Source organism: Oncorhynchus mykiss, chromosome 23 (genome assembly GCF_057628025.1).
Source record: "Oncorhynchus mykiss isolate SJ-2025 chromosome 23, ASM5762802v1, whole genome shotgun sequence".
Lineage (NCBI taxonomy): Eukaryota > Metazoa > Chordata > Actinopteri > Salmoniformes > Salmonidae > Oncorhynchus > Oncorhynchus mykiss.
Window position 1 is genome coordinate 29837816 of NC_143044.1, and position 20444 is coordinate 29858259.

The window sequence follows — 20444 nt, forward strand, 5'->3', positions numbered from 1 at the left end:
TAAGAAGGAAAGAAATTCCACAAATTAACTTTTAACAAGACACACTTGTTAATTGAAATGCATTCCAGGTAAATAACTACCTCATGAAGTTGGTTGAGAGAATGCCAAGAGTTTGAAAAGCTCTCATCAAGGCAAAGCATGAGTACTTTGAAGGATCTCAAATACAAAATATTTGTTTAACACAAAACATATTTGTTTAAAACACATGTTTGTTAAAAACTGTTTTGGTTATTACATGATTCCAGATGTGTTATTTCATAGTTTTGATGTCTTTACTATTATTCTACAATGTAGAAAATAGTCCAAATAAAGAAAAACCCTTGAATGAGTAGGTGTGCCCAAACTTTTGACTGGTACTGTAGCTGTTTTGCTATTTTGTTCATGTATTTTATGATATTTCCACTGGACATATGGGATACCTGGTGATTATCGAGGGAAAGAGTGATGGAAAGATTTTTCAAATACTGTGAGAAACTATTATCATACACAATAATAAATAAATAAATAAATAAAAATGGATTTTAAAAAACGGAGTTCATGGACTTACGGTGTGAGGTGAAGAGAAGTTTAAGCTTATTAGTGGTGGTGAGTTAAGACAATCAGAAATCAGACAAATGGGCACTTTCCTACATTTGCCTGCAGCAGGCCAGTTAGCCTACTTCTAGCAGTGCTCAGGCACACGGTCTGTCAACATTAAGAGGACAGAGAAACCAGACACATGCTCATTGCTCACATGCAACACTCTAAACAAAATACCATGAAAACATATACTAAACTTGTAAATGATGGTATGAAATAAACCCAAAATTATTTCTCACAAGTGTAGCAGGTCGTGAACTCTGCAAACAACATTTCCACTCTGAGAATGAGAACGGTAAATTACTCTAGATCTAATTAACCCATGCAATAACAGAAATGAATGTAACCAAATTATGTGGATTAATGGTAAATGTAATTCTGGTGATGTTTGTAATGGGAAATTGATCAAAAATAAATAAAGGGCAAACAATTAACACCATAAAACAATGAATGCACAAGAATTTGCGGGAGACAGCTCAGAGCATTCTGGAGAGCTGAGTGCATGCATTCTGGAGAGAGACACCAATATCTTCACCACAGACCCCTTCCCTTCTTCTTGTCTCAACATTAGAACGTGCGTTGAAGATGTATTTCCCATAGCAACGATTAAAACATTCCCAAACCAGAAACCGTGGATTGATGGCAGCATTCGCGTGAAACTGAAAGCTCGAACCACTGCTTTTAATCAGGGCAAGATGACCGGAAACATGACCAAATACAAACAGTGTAGCTATTCCCTCCGCAAGGCAATCAAACAAGCTAAGCGTCAGTATAGAGACAAAGTAGAATCGCAATTCAACGGCTCAGACACAAGAGGTATGTGGCAGGGTCTACAGTCAATCACGGATTACAAAAATAAAACCAGCCCAGTCACGGACCAGGATGCCTTGCTCCCAGGCAGACTAAATAACTTTTTTGCCCGCTTTGAGGACAATACAGTGCCACTGACACGGCCCGCAACCAAAACATGCGGACTCTCCTTCACTGCAGCCAAAGTGAGTAAAACATTTAAACGTGTTAACCCTCGCAAGGCTGCAGGCCCAGACGGCATCCACAGCCGCGCCCTCAGAACATGCGCAGACCAGCTGGCTGGTGTGTTTACGGACATATTCAATCAATCCCTATCCCAGTCTGCTGTTCCCACATGCCTCAAGAGGGCCACCATTGTTCCTGTTCCCAAGAAAGCTAAGGTAACTGAGCTAAACGACTACCGCCCCGTAGCACTCACTTCCGTCATCATGAAGTGCTTTGAGAGACTAGTCAAGGACCATATCACCTCCACCCTACCTGACACCCTAGACCCACTCCAATTTGCTTAGCACCCAAATAGGTCCACAGACGATGCAATCTCAACCACACTGCACACTGCCCTAACCCATCTGGACAAGAGGAATACCTATGTGAGAATGCTGTTCATCGACTACAGCTCAGCATTTAACACCATAGTACCCTCCAAACTCATCATCAAGCTCGAGACCCTGGGTCTCGACCCCGCCCTGTGCAACTGGGTACTGGACTTCCTGACGGGCCCCCCCCAGGTGGTGAGGGTAGGTAACAACATCTTCACCCCGCTGATCCTCAACACTGGGGCCCCACAAGGGTGCGTTCTGAGCCCTCTCCTGTACTCCCTTTTCACGCACGACAGTGGTAGGCTTGATTAGCAACAACGACGAGACGGCCTACAGGGAGGAGGTGAGGGCCCTCGGAGTGTGGTGTCAGGAAAATAACCTCACACTCAACGTCAACAAAACTAAGGAGATGATTGTGGACTTCAGGAAACAGCAGAGGGAACACCCCCCTATCCACATCGATGGAACAGTAGTGGAGAGGGTAGTAAGTTTTAAGTTCCTCGGCGTACACATCACAGACAAACTGAATTGGTCGTCCACCCACACAGACAGCATCGTGAAGAAGGCGCAGTAATTACTCCGCCCACAACCGTAAGGCTCTGCAGAGGGTAGTGAGGTCTGCACAACGCAACACCGGGGGCAAACTACCTGCCCTCCAGGACACCTACACCACCCAATGTCACAGGAAGGCCATAAAGATCATCAAGGACAACAACCACCCTAGCCACTGCCTGTTCACCCTGCTATCATCCAGAAGGCGAGGTCAGTACAGGTGCATCAAAGCTGGGACCGAGAGACTGAAAAACAGCTTCTATCTCAAGGCCATCAGACTGTTAAACAGCCACCACTAACATTGAGTGGCTGCTGCCAACACACTGACTCAACTCCAGCCACTTTAATAATGGGAATTGATGGGTATTGATGTAAAATATATCACTAGCCACTTTAAACAATGCTACTTAATATAATGTTTACATACCCTACATTATTTATCTCATATGTATACGTATATACTGTACTCTATATCATCTACTGCATCTTTATGTAATACATGTATCACTAGCCACTTTAAACTATGCCACTTTGTTTACATACTCATCTCATATGTATATACTGTACTCGATACCATCTACTGCATCTTGCCTATGCCGCTCTGTACCATCACTCATTCATATATCTTTATGTACATATTCTTTATCCCTTTACACTTGTGTGTATAAGGTAGTAGTTTTGGAATTGTTAGCTAGATTACTCGTTGGTTATTACTGCATTGTCGGAACTAGAAGCACAAGCATTTCGCTACACTCGCATTAACATCTGCTAAACATGTGTATGTGACAAATAAAATTTGATTTGATTTGATTTTCAAATAATACTCAAGACACATTATCGTCTGTAACGCCTGTCGTCGGAAGGAGTGGATCAAAGCGCAACGTGTAAAGTGTTCATGATTTTCTTTATTATCAAAAAACACTCGAACAAAGTAACAAAACGAAAGCGAACAGTTCTGTCAGGTAACAGAGACTAAACAGAAAATACCCACCCACAAACACAGGTGGGAAAAAGGCTGCCTAAGTATGATTCCCATCAGAGACAACGATAGACAGCTGACTCTGATTGGGAACCATACTCAGCCAAAACAAAGAAATAGACAACTGTAACGGCTGTCGTGGGAAGAAGGTGAGGACCAAAGCGCAGCGTGGTAAGTGTTCATCTTATTTAATGAAAAAACCTGAACACTGAATAACAAACAACAAAGAAACAACCGAAACAGTTCTGTCTGGTATAGACACACAAAGACTGAAAATAACCACCCACAAAACACATGGAAAACAGGCTACCTAAATATGGTTCTCAATCAGGGACAACGATTGACAGACTGCCTCTGATTGAGAACCATACCAGGCCAAACACAGAAATAGAAAATCATAGACAAACTAACATAGACAACCCACCCAACTCACACCCTGACCATACTAAAACAAAAGACAAGACAAAGGAACTAAGGTCAGAACGTGATAACAACATAGAATACCCACCCCGAATCACACCCTGACCTAACCAAATAGAGAAATAAAACGGCTCTCTAAGGTCAGGGGGTGACATCATCACACATGTTTTAGATGCATTGCTTTTCATTGACTGCCGCATCTCAATAATCAGTTAGGCCTATTGCCACGCACGCTGCCCAAATTGCGGGCTTTCCAACTAGACATATAGGCCGACACGCTTGGGATTTTAAACAATCCACAACTTTACAATAAGGTAATGGTCCTCTGTGGCTAATTCATACTCTCTGGTGAAGTATTTTTGAATGATTTTAATATTTATGTATAGAAAAGGGTAATTATATCATTTTTGCAAATATATTTCAATTTATTTTAGGCTGCAGTGACATTTACCGAATCTTGTCGTATGCTTATATCCGGCCCATGTCCAGTCATAATCCAGGTCTCAACGAATGTCCCTCAACGTGTGTCCCTCAACATCATTCTCTCTCAGTTGCAGCATTCAAATTGTGGTCATCATGTGTCTGTTAATCACAACATTAAAGAAGATGAGTGATCACAGAATTTCAACAAATTGAGCAATACACAAACATTGAGTACAGCATTTTGTTGATAACATGGTGATTTACACTAGGTCTACTGTGTGTGAATGCTGGCAGAATCGTACCCCAGCTGTAGACAATTTTTGAGTGTGTGTGATCACTTATTCCTGCAAATCAACCGATACTGGGACCATTGGAGACTTGGGTTGCTTCCTCTATTCGTCCTAGCAGCTGACGCCTTGGCAGTAGTCAACATGTTCAACTTCAACTTAAGAGTGGAGCATGCGTTATATATTAATACCATCTAAATACTCCCCCCCCCCCCCCTTTAGTTCCAGCCCAGCTCATACATGATTACAAATCATAGTCTATCGCTGTGATTTGTTATGCTGATTATTTATTTAAGTCAGGTGTTAGTGACATCTCTGAAACCTCTCAAAAAGACAGACCATAATAATACAGCTAGCTAGGGTAGCTACAAGTACTTGAAGTAGGCTACCCACCCCTCACCCACAGACACAAACAAACATTATCAAAAATGCCTAGCTTCACCATCTAAGTTAGCTAGCTAGTCAGCAATCTATATTCATTTGTATGAGTATCTCAAGGATTGAAATGGCTAGATAAATAGACGGCTAATGTAACCATCTACTGTAGCCAAGCTAAACCATGAGCTACCTAGCTAGATAACAGGTATTGTGTCAATGTAAAACTTGCACAAGATAGTTCATAGAATTGTACAGAGATTCTTACCTTTGCTTTGATTTGGCAGTCTCGTCCACATCATCATGGCCCTGGTGAGTGACATGAAGCTTGAGACAGGCATTTATAGTTCTGTATGATAGTGAAATGATTTAATATTTAACCTCTCCCTAAGAACGCAAAACGTTTAAATTGTCGTCAATGCTTGCAGTATATTCTAAAACATTTGACTTTGAAATGGTATAGATACTCTGAGAAAGACAGTGCAAATGTCCTACTGCAGATCCTAATGAGATTAGCAGTGGCAGCCTCTGTGCTGAGCTGCATTGTTCTCTTGCCAATCCTGCAATCTGAAAACTGTCACACGAGGGGCAGAGCATTCCTGGTGTGCTAGCCTTGGTCGAGAGGAAGCTGCCAGGGTTAATCTGACCAATTCTGCCATGTCAAACCCTTTGGAGTCCCACACAAGATTGGCCCTATTGTCCAGGGTTCAGTGCCATAGCGAATTCAGCCTAATGGAATCATTGGATGAAAATTGGATGAGACTAGAAGATGGGTTTCGAGGAAATATTGATAATCACTTTGGTTTTCTCACCTAGGGCGGGTAGGCCCATGGTGTCCAGTGAATCACATTTCCTATTATGTTTTCCACCTGGATCCATTATCAGTGGACAGCTTGTGATGGGATATGCTTCTGAGCTTTAAATCACTAGTGCTATTTTTTTCATTCTGTCATACCAGGTGTCTGATCTAGCTGTATGACATCCGAATAAGGCTTGGCGACACGTCTTTCTATTCACTTCGTTGGTTGAGGGAGTATGAAGTAAACATCTCAGGAGTTGCTGCTTGGAACCAGCAATGCACTCCTAACTCTGCTGTACATTATGTGTCTGTGCTCATCAGAATATGGCTTCCAATGCCAAATCTCAGAGGGTTACTACAGAATACAAAATGTGGTCATTTTGAAAAGACAGATTGTGACAAATAATCATTTTCAGTGATTAATTTTCAAACTCAATTCAGAAATGACATTGATGTAGAATAAATGTGCTAATGCACTCTGCATAATACTTGTGATCAGAGGAGGTGGTCAGGAAAGGCAAATGTATTATTACCTGAAGCATCCCATCTTATTTCATTGGGTCCTGATTGGAAAAATCACAAGATATTTATGGCAATGCATCTAGAAATTCAGAGAAAGCTAAATGTAATACAACCACGTTATTCAGAGAATCTATATTGCTGATCTACCATTACTTGGCATTCCTTCCAGAGATATTGGAGTGGAAGAATGAGAGCAGGTGATACTCGTGACTGGTGACTTTCAGGCACTGAGGCACAGCGTGATGACTCAATCACCATTTATGACATAGTTTGGATGGCTGACCATCTGCAGACTATTATAGGGATCAAACACTATCTGTGGCAATCTCGAGGAAGAGACATGGTCGCATACACATACAGTGCCTTGCGAAAGTATTCGGCCCCCTTGAACTTTGCGACCTTTTGCCACATTTCAGGCTTCAAACATAAAGATATAAAACCTTATTTTTTTGTGAAGAATCAACAACAAGTGGGACACAATCATGAAGTGGAACGACATTTATTGGATATTTCAAACTTTTTTAACAAATCAAAAACTGAAAAATTGGGCGTGCAAAATTATTCAGCCCCCTTAAGTTAATACTTTGTAGCGCCACCTTTTGCTGAGATTACAGCTGTAAGTCGCTTGGGGTATGTCTCTATCAGTTTTGCACATCGAGAGACTGAATTTTTTCCCCATTCCTCCTTGCAAAACAGCTCGAGCTCAGTGAGGTTGGATGGAGAGCATTTGTGAACAGCAGTTTTCAGTTCTTTCCACAGATTCTCGATTGGATTCAGGTCTGGACTTTGACTTGACCATTCTAACACCTGGACATGTTTATTTTTGAACCATTCCATTGTAGATTTTGCTTTATGTTTTGGATCATTGTCTTGTTGGAAGACAAATCTCCATCCCAGTCTCAGGTCTTTTGCAGACTCCATCAGGTTCTCTTCCAGAATGGTCCTGTATTTGGCTCCATCCATCTTCCCATCAATTTTAACCATCTTCCCTGTCCCTGCTGAAGAAAAGCAGGCCCAAACCATGATGCTGCCACCACCATGTTTGACAGTGGGGATGGTGTGTTCAGCTGTGTTGCTTTTACGCCAAACATAACGTTTTGCATTGTTGCCAAAAAGTTCAATTTTGGTATCATCTGACCAGAGCACCTTCTTCCACATGTTTGGTGTGTCTCCCAGGTGGCTTGTGGCAAACTTTAAACAACACTTTTTATGGATATCTTTAAGAAATGGCTTTCTTCTTGCCACTCTTCCATAAAGGCCAGATTTGTGCAATATACGACTGATTATTGTCCTATGGACAGAGTCTCCCACCTCAGCTGTAGATCTCTGCAGTTCATACAGAGTGATCATGGGCCTCTTGGCTGCATCTCTGATCAGTCTTCTCCTTGTATGAGCTGAAAGTTTAGAGGGACGGCCAGGTCTTGGTAGATTTGCAGTGGTCTGATACTCCTTCCATTTCAATATTATCGCTTGCACAGTGCTCCTTGGGATGTTTAAAGCTTGGGAAATCTTTTTGTATCCAAATCCGGCTTTAAACTTCTTCACAACAGTATCTCGCACCTGCCTGGTGTGTTCCTTGTTCTTCATGATGCTCTCTGCGCTTTTAACGGACCTCTGAGACTATCACAGTGCAGGTGCATTTATACGGAGACTTGATTACACACAGGTGGATTGTATTTATCATCATTAGTCATTTAGGTCAACATTGGATCATTCAGAGATCCTCACTGAACTTCTGGAGAGAGTTTGCTGCACTGAAAGTAAAGGGGCTGAATAATTTTGCACGCCCAATTTTTCAGTTTTTGATTTGTTAAAAAAGTTTGAAATATCCAATAAATGTCGTTCCACTTCATGATTGTGTCCCACTTGTTGTTGATTCTTCACAAAAAAATACAGTTTTATATCTTTATGTTTGAAGCCTGAAATGTGGCAAAAGGTCGCAAAGTTCAAGGGGGCCGAATACTTTCGCAAGGCACTGTATTTAGAAGATGTTATTGCGGGTGTAGCAAAATGCATGTGTTTGTAGCTCCAACAGTGCAATAATATCTAACAATACACACAAATCTAAAAAGGAAAACAATGGAATTAAGAAATATAGAAATATTAGGATGAGTATAGAGTATATATTTATATACAGTGGGGCAAAAAAGTATTTAGTCAGCCACCAATTGTGCAAGTTCTCCCACTTAAAAAGATGAGGCCTGTAATTTTCATCATAGGTACACTTCAACTATGACAGACAAAATGAGAAAAGAAAATCCAGAAAATCACATTGTATGATTTTTTTTGAATTTATTTGCAAATTATGGTGGAAAATAAGTATTTGGTCACCTACAAACAAGCAAGATTTCTGGCACTCACAGACCTCTTCTTTAAGAGGCTCCTCTGTCCTCCACTCGTTACCTGTATTAATGGCACCTGTTTGAAGTTGTTATCAGTATAAAAGACCCGTCCACAACCTCAAACAGTCACACTCCAAACTCCACTATGGCCAAGACCAAAGAGCTGTCAAAGTACACCAGAAACAAAATTGTAGACCTGCACCAGGCTGGCAAGACTGAATCTGCAATGGGTAAGCAGCTTGGTTTGAAGAAATCAACTGTGGGAGCAATTATTAGGAAATGGAAGACATACAAGACCATTGATAATCTCCCTCGATCTGCGGCTCCACGCAAGATCTCACCCTGTGGGGTCAAATGATCAGAAGAACGGTGAGCAAAAATCCCAGAACCACACGGGGGAACTAGTGAATGACCTGCAGAGAGCTGGGACCAAAGTAACAAAGCCTACCATCAGTAACACACAACGCCGCCAGGGACTCAAATCCTGCAATGCCAGACGTGTCCCCCTGATTAAGCCAGTACATGTCCAGGCCCATCTGAAGTTTGCTAGAGAGCATTTGGATGATCCAGAAGAAGATTGGAAGAATATCATATGGTCAGATGAAACCAAAAATATAACTTTTTGGTAAAAACTCAACTCGTTGTGTTTGGAGGACAAAGAATGCTGAGTTGCATCCAAAGAACACTATAGCTACTGTGAAGCATGGGGGTGGAAACATCATGCTTTGGGGCTGTTTTTCTGCAAAGCGACCAGGACGACTGATCCGTGTAAAGGAAAGAATGAATGGGGCCATTTATCGTGAGATTTTGAGTGTAAACCTCCTTCTATCAGCAAGGGCATTGAAGATGAAACGTGGCTGGGTCTTTCAGCATGACAATGATCCCAAACACACCGCCTGGGCAACGAAAGAATGGCTTCGTAAGAAGCATTTCAAGGTCCTGGAGTGGCCTAGCCAGTCTCCAGATCTCAACCCCATAGAAAATCTTTGGAGGGAGTTGAAAGTCCGTGTTGCCCAGCAACAGCCCCAAAACATCACTGCTCTAGAGGAGATATGCATGGAGGAATGGGCCAAAATACCAGCAACAGTGTGTGGAAACCTTGTGAAGACTTACAGAAAACATTTGACCTCTGTTATTGCCAACAAAGGGTATATAACAACGTATTGAGATAAACTTTTGTTATTGTCCAAATACTTATTTTCCAGCATAATTTGCAAATAAATTAATTAAAAATCCTACAATGTGATTTTCTGGATTTTATTTTCTAATTTTGTCTGTCATAGTTTAAGTGTACCTATGATGAAAATTACAGGCCTCTCTCATGTTTTTAAGTGGGAGAACTTGCACAATCTGTGGCTGACTAAATACTTTTTTGCCCCACTGTAAATTGATCGTGAGGGAGATATAAGACTCCAGTTTCAGTGATTTTTGCATTTCGTTCCAGTCATTGGCAGCAGAGAACTGGAAGGAAAGACGGTCAAAAAGAGTAGTTGGCTTTGGGGATGACCAGTGAAATATACCTGCTGAAGGGTATATTAGGTGCCACCTATGGGTGGGTGTTGCTATGGTTACAAGTGAGCTGAGATAAGGTGGGGCTTGACCTGGCAAAGACTTATAGATGACTTGGAGCCAGTGGGTTTTGCGACGAATATGTAGCGAGGGCCAGCCAACGAGAGCATACAGGTCACAGTGGTGGGTAGTATATGTGTTACGGTGCGTGAATGAGGACCCAAAAGCGAATTAACGTAAACAGAGCTTCTTTAATAACAAAACATAGGTAGGCTCAGATGGACCGGCAGATTCCGACAGGACAGGACAAGGTTGCAGCAAACATGACGATAGTCTGGTTCAGGCATGAATAACACAAACAAGAATCCGACAAAGACAGGAGCAGAAACAGAGAGAGATATAGAGACCTAATCAGAGGGAAAAAGGGAACAGGTGGGAAAAGGGGTGACGAGGTAGTTAGGAGGAGACAAGGAACAGCTGGGGGAAAGAGGGGGAGAAAAGGTAACCTAAAACGACCAGCAGAGGGAGACAGGGTGAAGAGAAAGGACAGAAACAAGACACAACATGACAATACATGACAGTACCCCCCCACTCACCGAGCGCCTCCTGGCGCACTCGAGGAGGAAACCTGGCGGCAACGGAGGAAATCATCGATCAGCGCACGGTCCAGCACGTCCCGAGAGGGAACCCAACTCCTCTCCTCAGGACCGTACCCCTCCCAATCTACTAGGTACTGATGACCACGGCCCCGAGGACGCATGTCCAAAATCCTACGGACCCTGTAGATGGGTGCGCCCTCGACAAGGATGGGGGGGGGGGGGAAGACGAGCGGGGGCGCGAAGAACGGGCTTGACACAGGAGACATGGAAGACCGGGTGGACGCGACGAAGATATCGCGGAAGAAGAAGTCGCACTGCGACAGGATTAATGATCCGAGAAATACGGAATGGACCAATGAACCGCGGGGTCAACTTGCGAGAAGCGGTCTTAAGGGGAAGGTTCTGAGTGGAGAGCCAAACTCTCTGACCGCGACAATATCTAGGACTCTTAGTTCTACGCTTATTAGCAGCTCTCACAGTCTGCGCCCTATAACGGCAAAGTGCAGACCTGACCCTCTTCCAGGTGCGCTCGCAACGTTGGACAAAAGCCTGAGCGGAGGGGACGCTGGACTCGGCGAACTGAGATGAGAACAGCGGAGGCTGGTACCCGAGGCTACTCTGAAAAGGAGATAGCCCGGTCGCAGACGAAGGAAGCGAGTTGTGGGCGTATTCTGCCCAGGGGAGCTGTTCTGACCAAGACGCAGGGTTGCGAAAAGAAAGACTGCGTAAGATGCGACCAATAGTCTGATTGGCCCGTTCTGCTTGACCGTTAGACTGGGGGTGAAAGCCGGAAGAGAGACTGACGGAAGCCCCAATCAAACGGCAAAACTCCCTCCAAAATTGAGACGTGAATTGCGGACCTCTGTCCGAAACGACGTCTGACGGAAGGCCATGAATTCTGAAAACATTCTCGATGATGATTTGTGCCGTCTCTTTAGCAGAAGGAAGCTTAGCAAGGGGAATAAAATGAGCCGCCTTAGAGAACCTGTCGACAACCGTAAGAATAACAGTCTTCCCCGCTGACGAAGGCAGTCCGGTGACAAAATCTAAGGCGATGTGAGACCACGGTCGAGAGGGAATGGGAAGCGGCCTGAGACGGCCGGCAGGAGGGGAGTTACCGGACTTAGTCTGCGCGCAGACCGAACAAGCAGCCACGAAGCGACGCGTGTCATGCTCCCGGGTGGGCCACCAAAAACGCTGGCGAATGGAAGCAAGCGTACCCCGAACGCCAGGATGGCCGGCTAACTTGGCAGAGTGAGCCCACTGAAGAACGGCCAGACGAGTAGGAACGGGAACGAAAAGAAGGTTCCTAGGACAAGCGCGCGGCGACGGAGTTTGAGTGAGTGCTTGCTTTACCTGCCTCTCAATTCCCCAGACAGTCAACCCGACAACACGCCCCTCAGGGAGAATCCCCTCGGGGTCAGTGGAGGCTACTGAAGAACTGAAGAGACGAGATAAAGCATCAGGCTTGGTGTTCTTAGAGCCCGGACGATAAGAAATCACGAACTCGAAACGAGCGAAAAACAGCGCCCAGCGCGCCTGACGCGCATTAAGTCGTTTGGCAGAACGGATGTACTCAAGGTTCCTATGGTCAGTCCAAACGACAAAAGGAACGGTCGCCCCCTCCAACCACTGTCGCCATTCGCCTAGGGCTAAGCGGATGGCGAGCAGTTCGCGGTTTCCCACATCATAGTTACGTTCCGACGGCGACAGGCGATGAGAAAAATACGCGCAAGGGTGGACCTTGTCGTCAGAGAGGGAGCGCTGAGAAAGAATGGCTCCCACGCCCACCTCTGACGCGTCAACCTCGACAACGAACTGTCTAGTGACGTCAGGTGTAACAAGGATAGGTGCGGATGTAAAACGATTCTTGAGGAGATCAAAAGCTCCCTGGGCGGAAACGGACCACTTAAAGCACGTCTTGACAGAAGTAAGGGCTGTGAGAGGAGCTGCCACCTGACCGAAATTACGGATGAAACGACGATAGAAGTTCGCGAAGCCGAGAAAGCGCTGCAGCTCGACGCGTGACTTAGGGACGGGCCAATCAATGACAGCTTGGACCTTAGCGGGATCCATCTTAATGCCTTCAGCGGAAATAACAGAACCGAGAAATGTGACGGAGGAGGCGTGAAAAGAGCACTTCTCAGCCTTCACAAAAAGACAATTCTCTAAAAGGCGCTGGAGGACACGTCGAACGTGCTGAACATGAATCTGGAGTGACGGTGAAAAAATCAGGATATCGTCAAGGTAAACGAAAACAAAGATGTTCAGCATGTCTCTCAGGACATCATTGACTAATGCCTGAAAGACAGCTGGAGCGTTAGCGAGGCCGAAAGGAAGAACCCGGTATTCAAAGTGCCCTAACGGAGTGTTAAACGCCGTCTTCCACTCGTCCCCCTCCCTGATGCGCACGAGATGGTAAGCGTTACGAAGGTCCAACTTAGTGAAAAACCTGGCTCCCTGCAGGATCTCGAAGGCTGAAGACATAAGAGGAAGCGGATAACGATTCTTCACTGTTATGTCATTCAGCCCTCGATAATCTATGCAGGGGCGCAGGGACCCGTCCTTCTTCTTAACAAAAAAAAACCCCGCTCCGGCGGGAGAGGAGGAGGGGACTATGGTACCGGCGGCAAGAGCTACAGACAAATAATCTTCGAGAGCCTTACGTTCGGGAGCCGACAGAGAGTATAGTCTACCCCGGGGGGGAGTGGTTCCCGGAAGGAGATCAATACTACAATCATACGACCGGTGTGGAGGAAGAGAGGTGGCCCTGGACCGACTGAACACCGTGCGCAGATCGTGATATTCCTCCGGCACCCCTGTCAAATCACCAGGCTCCTCCTGTGAAGAAGAGACAGAGGAAACAGGAGGGATAGCAGACATTAAACATTTCACATGACAAGAGACGTTCCAGGAGAGGATAGAATTACTAGACCAATTAATGGAAGGATTATGACAAACTAGCCAGGGATGGCCCAAAACAACAGGTGTAAAAGGTGAACGAAAAATTAAAAAAGAAATGGTTTCGCTATGATTACCAGAAACAGTGAGGGTTAAAGGTAGCGTCTCACGCTGAATCCTGGGGAGAGGACTACCATCCAGGGCGAACAAGGCCGTGGACTCCCTTAACTGTCTGAGAGGAATGTCATGTTCCCGAGCACAGGTCTCGTCCATAAAACAGCCCTCCGCCCCAGAGTCTATTAAGGCACTGCAGGAAGCTGACGAACCGGTCCAGCGTAGATGGACCGACAAGGTAGTGCAGGATCTTGAAGGAGAGACAGGAGTAGTAGCGCTCACCAGTAGCCCTCCGCTTACTGATGAGCTCTGGCTTTTACTGGACATGAAGTGACAAAATGACCAGCAGAACCGCAATAGAGACAGAGGCGGTTGGTGATTCTCCGTTCCCTCTCCTTAGTCGAGATGCGGATACCTCCCAGCTGCATAGGCTCAGCACCCGAGCCGGCAGAGGAAGATGGTAGTGATGCGGAGAGGGGGGCAACGGAGAACGCGAGCTCCTTTCCACGAGCTCGGTGACGAAGATCAACCCGTCGCTCAATGCGAATAGCGAGTTCAATCAAGGAATCCACGCTGGAAGGAACCTCCCGGGAGAGAATCTCATCCTTTACCTCTGCGCGGAGACCCTCCAGAAAACGAGCGAGCAAAGCCGGCTCGTTCCAGCCACTGGAGGCAGCAAGAGTGCGAAACTCAATAGAGTAGTCTGTTATGGATCGATTACCTTGACATAGGGAAGACAGGGCCCTGGAAGCCTCCTCCCCAAAAACAGATCGATCAAAAACCCGTATCATCTCCTCCTTAAAGTCCTGATACTGGTTAGTACACTCAGCCCTTGCCTCCCAGATTGCCGTGCCCCACTCACGAGCCCGTCCAGTAAGGAGAGATATGACGTAGGCGACACGAGCAGTGCTCCTGGAGTAAGTGTTGGGCTGGAGAGAAAACACAATATCACACTGGGTGAGGAACGAGCGGCATTCAGTGGGCTCCCCAGAGTAACACGGCGGGTTATTGATTCTGGGCTCCCGAGATTCGAAAGCCCTGGAAGTGGCCGGTGGATCGAGGCGGAGATGGTGAACCTGTTCTGTGAGGTTGGAGACTTGGGTGGCCAGGGTCTCAACGGCATGTCGGGCAGCAGACAATTCCTGCTCGTGTCTGCCTAGCATCGCTCCCTGGATCTCGACGGCTGAGTGGAGAGGATCCGAAGTCGCTGGGTCCATTCTTGGTCGGATTCTTCTGTTACGGTGCGTGAATGAGGACCCAAAAGCGAATTAACGTAAACAGAGCTTCTTTAATAACAAAACATAGGTAGGCTCAGATGGACCGGCAGATTCCGACAGGACAGGACAAGGTTGCAGCAAACATGACGATAGTCTGGTTCAGGCATGAATAACACAAACAAGAATCCGACAAAGACAGGAGCAGAAACAGAGAGAGATATAGAGACCTAATCAGAGGGAAAAAGGGAACAGGTGGGAAAAGGGGTGACGAGGTAGTTAGGAGGAGACAAGGAACAGCTGGGGGAAAGAGGGGGAGAAAAGGTAACCTAAAACGACCAGCAGAGGGAGACAGGGTGAAGAGAAAGGACAGAAACAAGACACAACATGACAATACATGACAATATGGGGCTTTGGTGACAAAACGGATGGCACTGTGATAGACAGTATCCAATCTGCTGAGTAGAGTGTTGGAGGCTATTTTGTCAAGGATCGGTAGGATAGTCAGTTTATGAGGGTATGTTTGGCAGCATTAGTGAAGGATGCTTTGTTGCGAAATAGGAAGCCGACTCTAGATTACATTTTGGATTGGAGATGCTTAATGTGAGTCTGGAAGGAAAGATTACAGTCTAACCAGATACCTAGGTATTTGTAGTTGTCCACATATTCTAAGTCAGAACCGTTAAGAGTAGTGATGCTAGACGGGCGGGCGGGTGCTTGCAGCGATCAGTTGAAGAGCATGCATTTAGTTTTACTTGCATTTAAGAGCAGTTGGGAGGCCATGGAAGGAGAGTTGTAATGGCATTGAAGCTCGTCTGGAGGTTTCTTAACACAGTGTCCAAAAAAGCGACAGAAGTATACAGAATGGTGTCGTCTGCGTAGACGTGGATCAGAGAATCACCAGCAAGAGCAACATCATTGATGTATACAGAGAAAAGGGTCGGCCCGAGAATTGAACCCTGTGGCATAGAGACTGCCAGAGGTCCAGACAACAGGCCCTCCAGTTTGACACACGGAACTCTATCTGGGAAGTAGTTGGAACCAGGCGAGGCAGTCATTTGAGAAACAAAGGCTGTTGAGTCTGCCGATAAGAATGTGTTGATTGTCGAAAGCCTTGCCCAGATCCATGAAGACGGCTGCACAGTATTGTCTTTTATCGATGGAGGTTATGATATCGTTTAGGACCTTGATCGTGGCTGAGGTGCACCCATGGCTAGCTCGGAAACCAGATTGTATAGTGGAGAATAGTGGAGAAGGTACGGTGGGATTCGAAATGGTCGGTGATCTGTTTGTTAACTAGGCTTTCAAAGATTTTAGAAAGGCAGGGCAGGATGGATACAGGTCTACAACAGTTTGGGTCTAGAGTGTCTCCCCCTTTGAAGAAGAGGATGACCGCGGCAGCTTTCCAATCAGCTTTCCAATCTTTGGGGATCTCAGACGATACGAAAGAGAAGTTGAACAGGCTAGTAATAGGGGTTGCAACAATTTTAGAAAGATTGTCCAGATTGTCTAGCCCAGCTGATTTGTAGGGATCCCGATTTTGCAGTTCTTTCAGAACATCAGCTGTCTGGATTTGGGTGAAGGAGGAGCAGGGTGAGGCTTGGGCAAGTTGCTGTGGGGGTGCAGGTGTTTTGACCAGGTAAGTGGTGGCCAGATAGAAAGCATGACCAGCCGTAGAAAAATGCTTATTGAAATATCCAATTATTGTGGATTTATCGGTGGTGACAGTTTTTCCTAGTCTCAGTGCAGTGGGCAGCTGGAAGGAGGTGCTCTTATTCTCCATGGACTTTAGTGTACCAAAACTTTTTGGAATTAGTGCTACAGGATGCAAATTCTGTTTGAAAAACCTAGCCTTAGCTTGTGTATATTGGTTCCTGACTTTTTGCATATCATGGGGGCTATCCGATGCTAATGAAGAGCGTCACAGGATGTTTTTGTGCTGGTCAAGGGCAGTCAAGTCTGGGGTGAACCCTGAGCTATATCTGTTCTTCATTCTACATTTTTTTGAATGGGGCATGCTTATTTAAGATGGTGAGGATAGCACTTTTAAAGAGCAACCAGGCATCATCTACTGACTGGATGAGGTCAACATCCTTCCAGGATATCCGGGCCAGCTCGATTAGAAAGGCCTGCTCGCTGAAGTGTTTTAGGGAGCATATGACAGTGACCGCTTACCCATTACGGATGCAGGCAATGAGGCAGAGATCGCTGAGATCCTGGTTGAAGTGGTGTATTTAGAGGGAAAGTTGGTCAGGATGATATCTAAGAGGTTGCCCATGGTTACGGATTTGGGGTGGAACATGGTAGGTTTTTGTATGAGATTGAGGGCATCTACACTACTGGTCAAAAGTTTTAGAACACCTAGTCATTCAAGGGTTTTTCTTTATTTTTACTATTTTCTACATTGTAGAATAATAGTGAAGACATCAAAACTATGAAATAACACATATGGAATCATGTGGTTACCGAAACAGTGTTAAACAAATCAAAATATATTTTATATTTGAGATTCTTCAAATAGCCACTGTTTGCCTTGATGACAGCTTTTCACACTCTTGGCATTCTGTCAACCAGCTTCATGAGGTAGTCACCTGGAATGCATTTCAATTAACAGGAGTGTCTTGTTAAAAGTTCATTTGTGGAATCTCTTTCCTTCTTAATGCTTTTGAGACAATCACTTGTGTTTTGACAAGGCAGGGGGTTATACAGAAGATAGCCATGTTTGGTAAAAGACCAAGTCCATATTATGGCAAGAACAGTTCAAATAAGCAAAGAGAAACGACAGTCCTTGTTACATTGACCTTTTAGGAATAGGGGGCAGCATTTTCACTTTAGATGAATTGCGTGCCCATAGTGAACTGCATCCTACTCTGTCCCAGATGCTAATATATGCATATTATTATTACTATTGGATAGAAAACACTATGAAGTTTCTAAAACTGTTTGAATTATGTCTGTGAGTTTCACAGAACTCATAGGGCAGGCAAACTTCCAAACAGGAAGTGGAAATTCTGGGGCTGGTTGATTTTCAACTCCTCGCCTATTCACATGCAAGTAAGATATGGATCTGTTCGCACTTCCTACGCCTTCCACTAGATGTCAACAGTCAGTAGAACGTGTGATGTGGGACCGGATGGGAGGGGAATGAGTCACTGGTCTGGCAGAATGCCAGTTCCTGGTTATGCGCAGTACTCATTTTATCGTCATGCGTTCCATTACTCTGTAGACAAAAATGAATGCTCCAGTTGGAACGTTATTGGACATATATGATAATAACATCCTGAAGATTGATTCTCTACTTAGTTTGACCAGTTTATTCGACCTGGAATATAACTTTTAATAGTATGCATATTATCGAACAAAACATAAATGTATTGTGTAACATGATGTCCTATGAGTGTCATCTGATGAAGATTATCAAAGGTTAGTGATTAATTTTATCTCTAATTCTGCTTTTGTGACTCTATCTCTGGCTGGGAAAAATGGCTGTGTTTTTTGGGATTTTTTTGGTGATCTAACATAAATATATGTTGTGTTTTCGCTGTAAAACATTTTTTAAAATCGGACACGATGGGTAGATTAACAAGATGTTTATCTTTCATTTGCTGTATTGGACTTGTGTGAAAGTTAAATATTTCTAAAAAATATTTTAGAATTTCCCGCGCTGCCTTTTCAGAGGAATATTGTGGAGGGGGGGGGGGGGGGGGGGGTTCCGTTAGCGGATCCTGTGTCCTAGACAGGTTAAGTCATGAAGGTCAGTCAATCCGGAAAGTTTCAAGAACATTGAAAGTTTCTTCAAGTGCAGCTGCAAAAACCATCAAGTGCTATGATAAAACTGGCTCTCATGCGGACCGCCACAGGAATGGAAGACCCGGAGTTAACTCTGCTGCAGATGGTAAGTTCATTAGAGTTACCAACCTCAGAAATTGCAGGACAAATAAATGCTTCACAGAGTTCAAGAAACAGACACATCTCAACATCAACTGTTTAGAGGGGACTATGTGAATCAGGCCTTCATGGTTGAACTGCTGCAAAGTAACAACTGCTGAAGGACACCAATAAGAAGAAGAGACTTACTTGGGCCAAAAAAATGAGTAATGGACAATAGACAGGTGGAAATTTGTTCTTTGGTCTGGAGTCCAAATTGGAGATTTTGGTTTCAACCTGACTGTCTTTGTGAGACGCGATGTGGGTGAACGGATGATCTCCACATGTGTATTACCCACTGTAAATCATGGAGGAGGAGGTGTTATGGTGTGATGGTGTTTTGGAGGTGATACTGTCTGTGATTTATTTAGAATTCAAGGCACGCTTAACCAGCATGGCTACCGCAGCAATCTGCTGCAATACGCCATCCCATCTGGTTTGGGCTTAGTGGGACTATCATTTGTTTTTCAACAGGACAATGACCCAACACCTCCAGGCTGTGTAAGGGCTATTTGACCAAGAAGGACAGTGATGGAGTGCTGCATCAGATGACCTTTCCTCCACAATCACCCGAGCTCAATCTAATCGAGATGGTTTGGGATGAGTTGGACCGCAGAGTGAAGGAAATGCAGCCAACAAATGGCCAGCAGAACTCCTTCAAGACTGTTGGAAAAGCATTCCAGAGATGTCATCAATGCAAAGGGGGACTATTTGAAGAATCTAAAATAAAATATATAATTAGATTTGTTTAACACTTTTTTGGTTATTACATGATTCCATATGTGTTATTTCATAGTTTTGATGTCTTTGCTATTATTCTACAATGTAGAAAATAGTTTTAAAAAAACAACAACAAAAAACACTTGAATGAGTAGGTGTTCTAAAACTTTTGACCGGTAGTGTATCTTAGATTGTAGGACGGCCGGAGTGGTAAGCATATCCCAGTTTAGGTCACCTAACAGTACAAACTCTGAAAATAGATGGGGGGCAATCAATTCACATATGGTGTCCTGCGCACAGCAGGGGGCTGGGGGGGGTCTATAACAAGCGGCAATGGTAAGACTTGTTTCTGGAAAGGTGGATTTTTAAAAGTAGAAGCTTGAATTGTTGGGGCACAGACCTGGATAGTATGACTCTGCAGTAGATTGCAACTCCGCCCCCTTTGGTAGTTCTATCTTGTCGGAAAATGCTGTAGTTGGTGATGGAAATTTCTGGATTTTTGGTGGCCTTCCAAAGCCAGGATTCAGATACGGCTAGTATTTCAGTGTTGGCAGAGTGTGCTAAAGCAGTGAATAAAACAAACTTAGGGAGGAGGCTTCTAATGTTCATGCATGAAACCAAGGCTTTTACGGTTACAGAAGTCAACAAATGAGAGTGCCTGGGGAATTGGAGCAGTGCTGGGGGCTGCAGGGCCTGGGTTAATCTCTACATCACCAGAGGAACAGAGGAGGAGTAGGATAAGGGTAAGTCTAACGGCTATAAGAACTGGTCGTCTAGTGCGTTCGGAACAGAGAGTAAAAGGAGCAGATTACTGGGCGTGGAAGAATAGATTC

At 44.7% G+C, this 20444-nt stretch overlaps 1 long non-coding RNA gene across 1 annotated transcript in view; it reads left to right on the forward strand.

The window, feature by feature from the left end:
* LOC149972558 (uncharacterized) overlaps positions 1-20444 on the forward strand; it is a 140056-nt gene that overhangs the window by 66562 nt on the left and 53050 nt on the right. The window contains exon 2 of the long non-coding RNA XR_016491047.1: positions 20250-20354. This is a non-coding gene — a long non-coding RNA (uncharacterized LOC149972558). The remainder of the gene's footprint in view (positions 1-20249; positions 20355-20444) is intronic.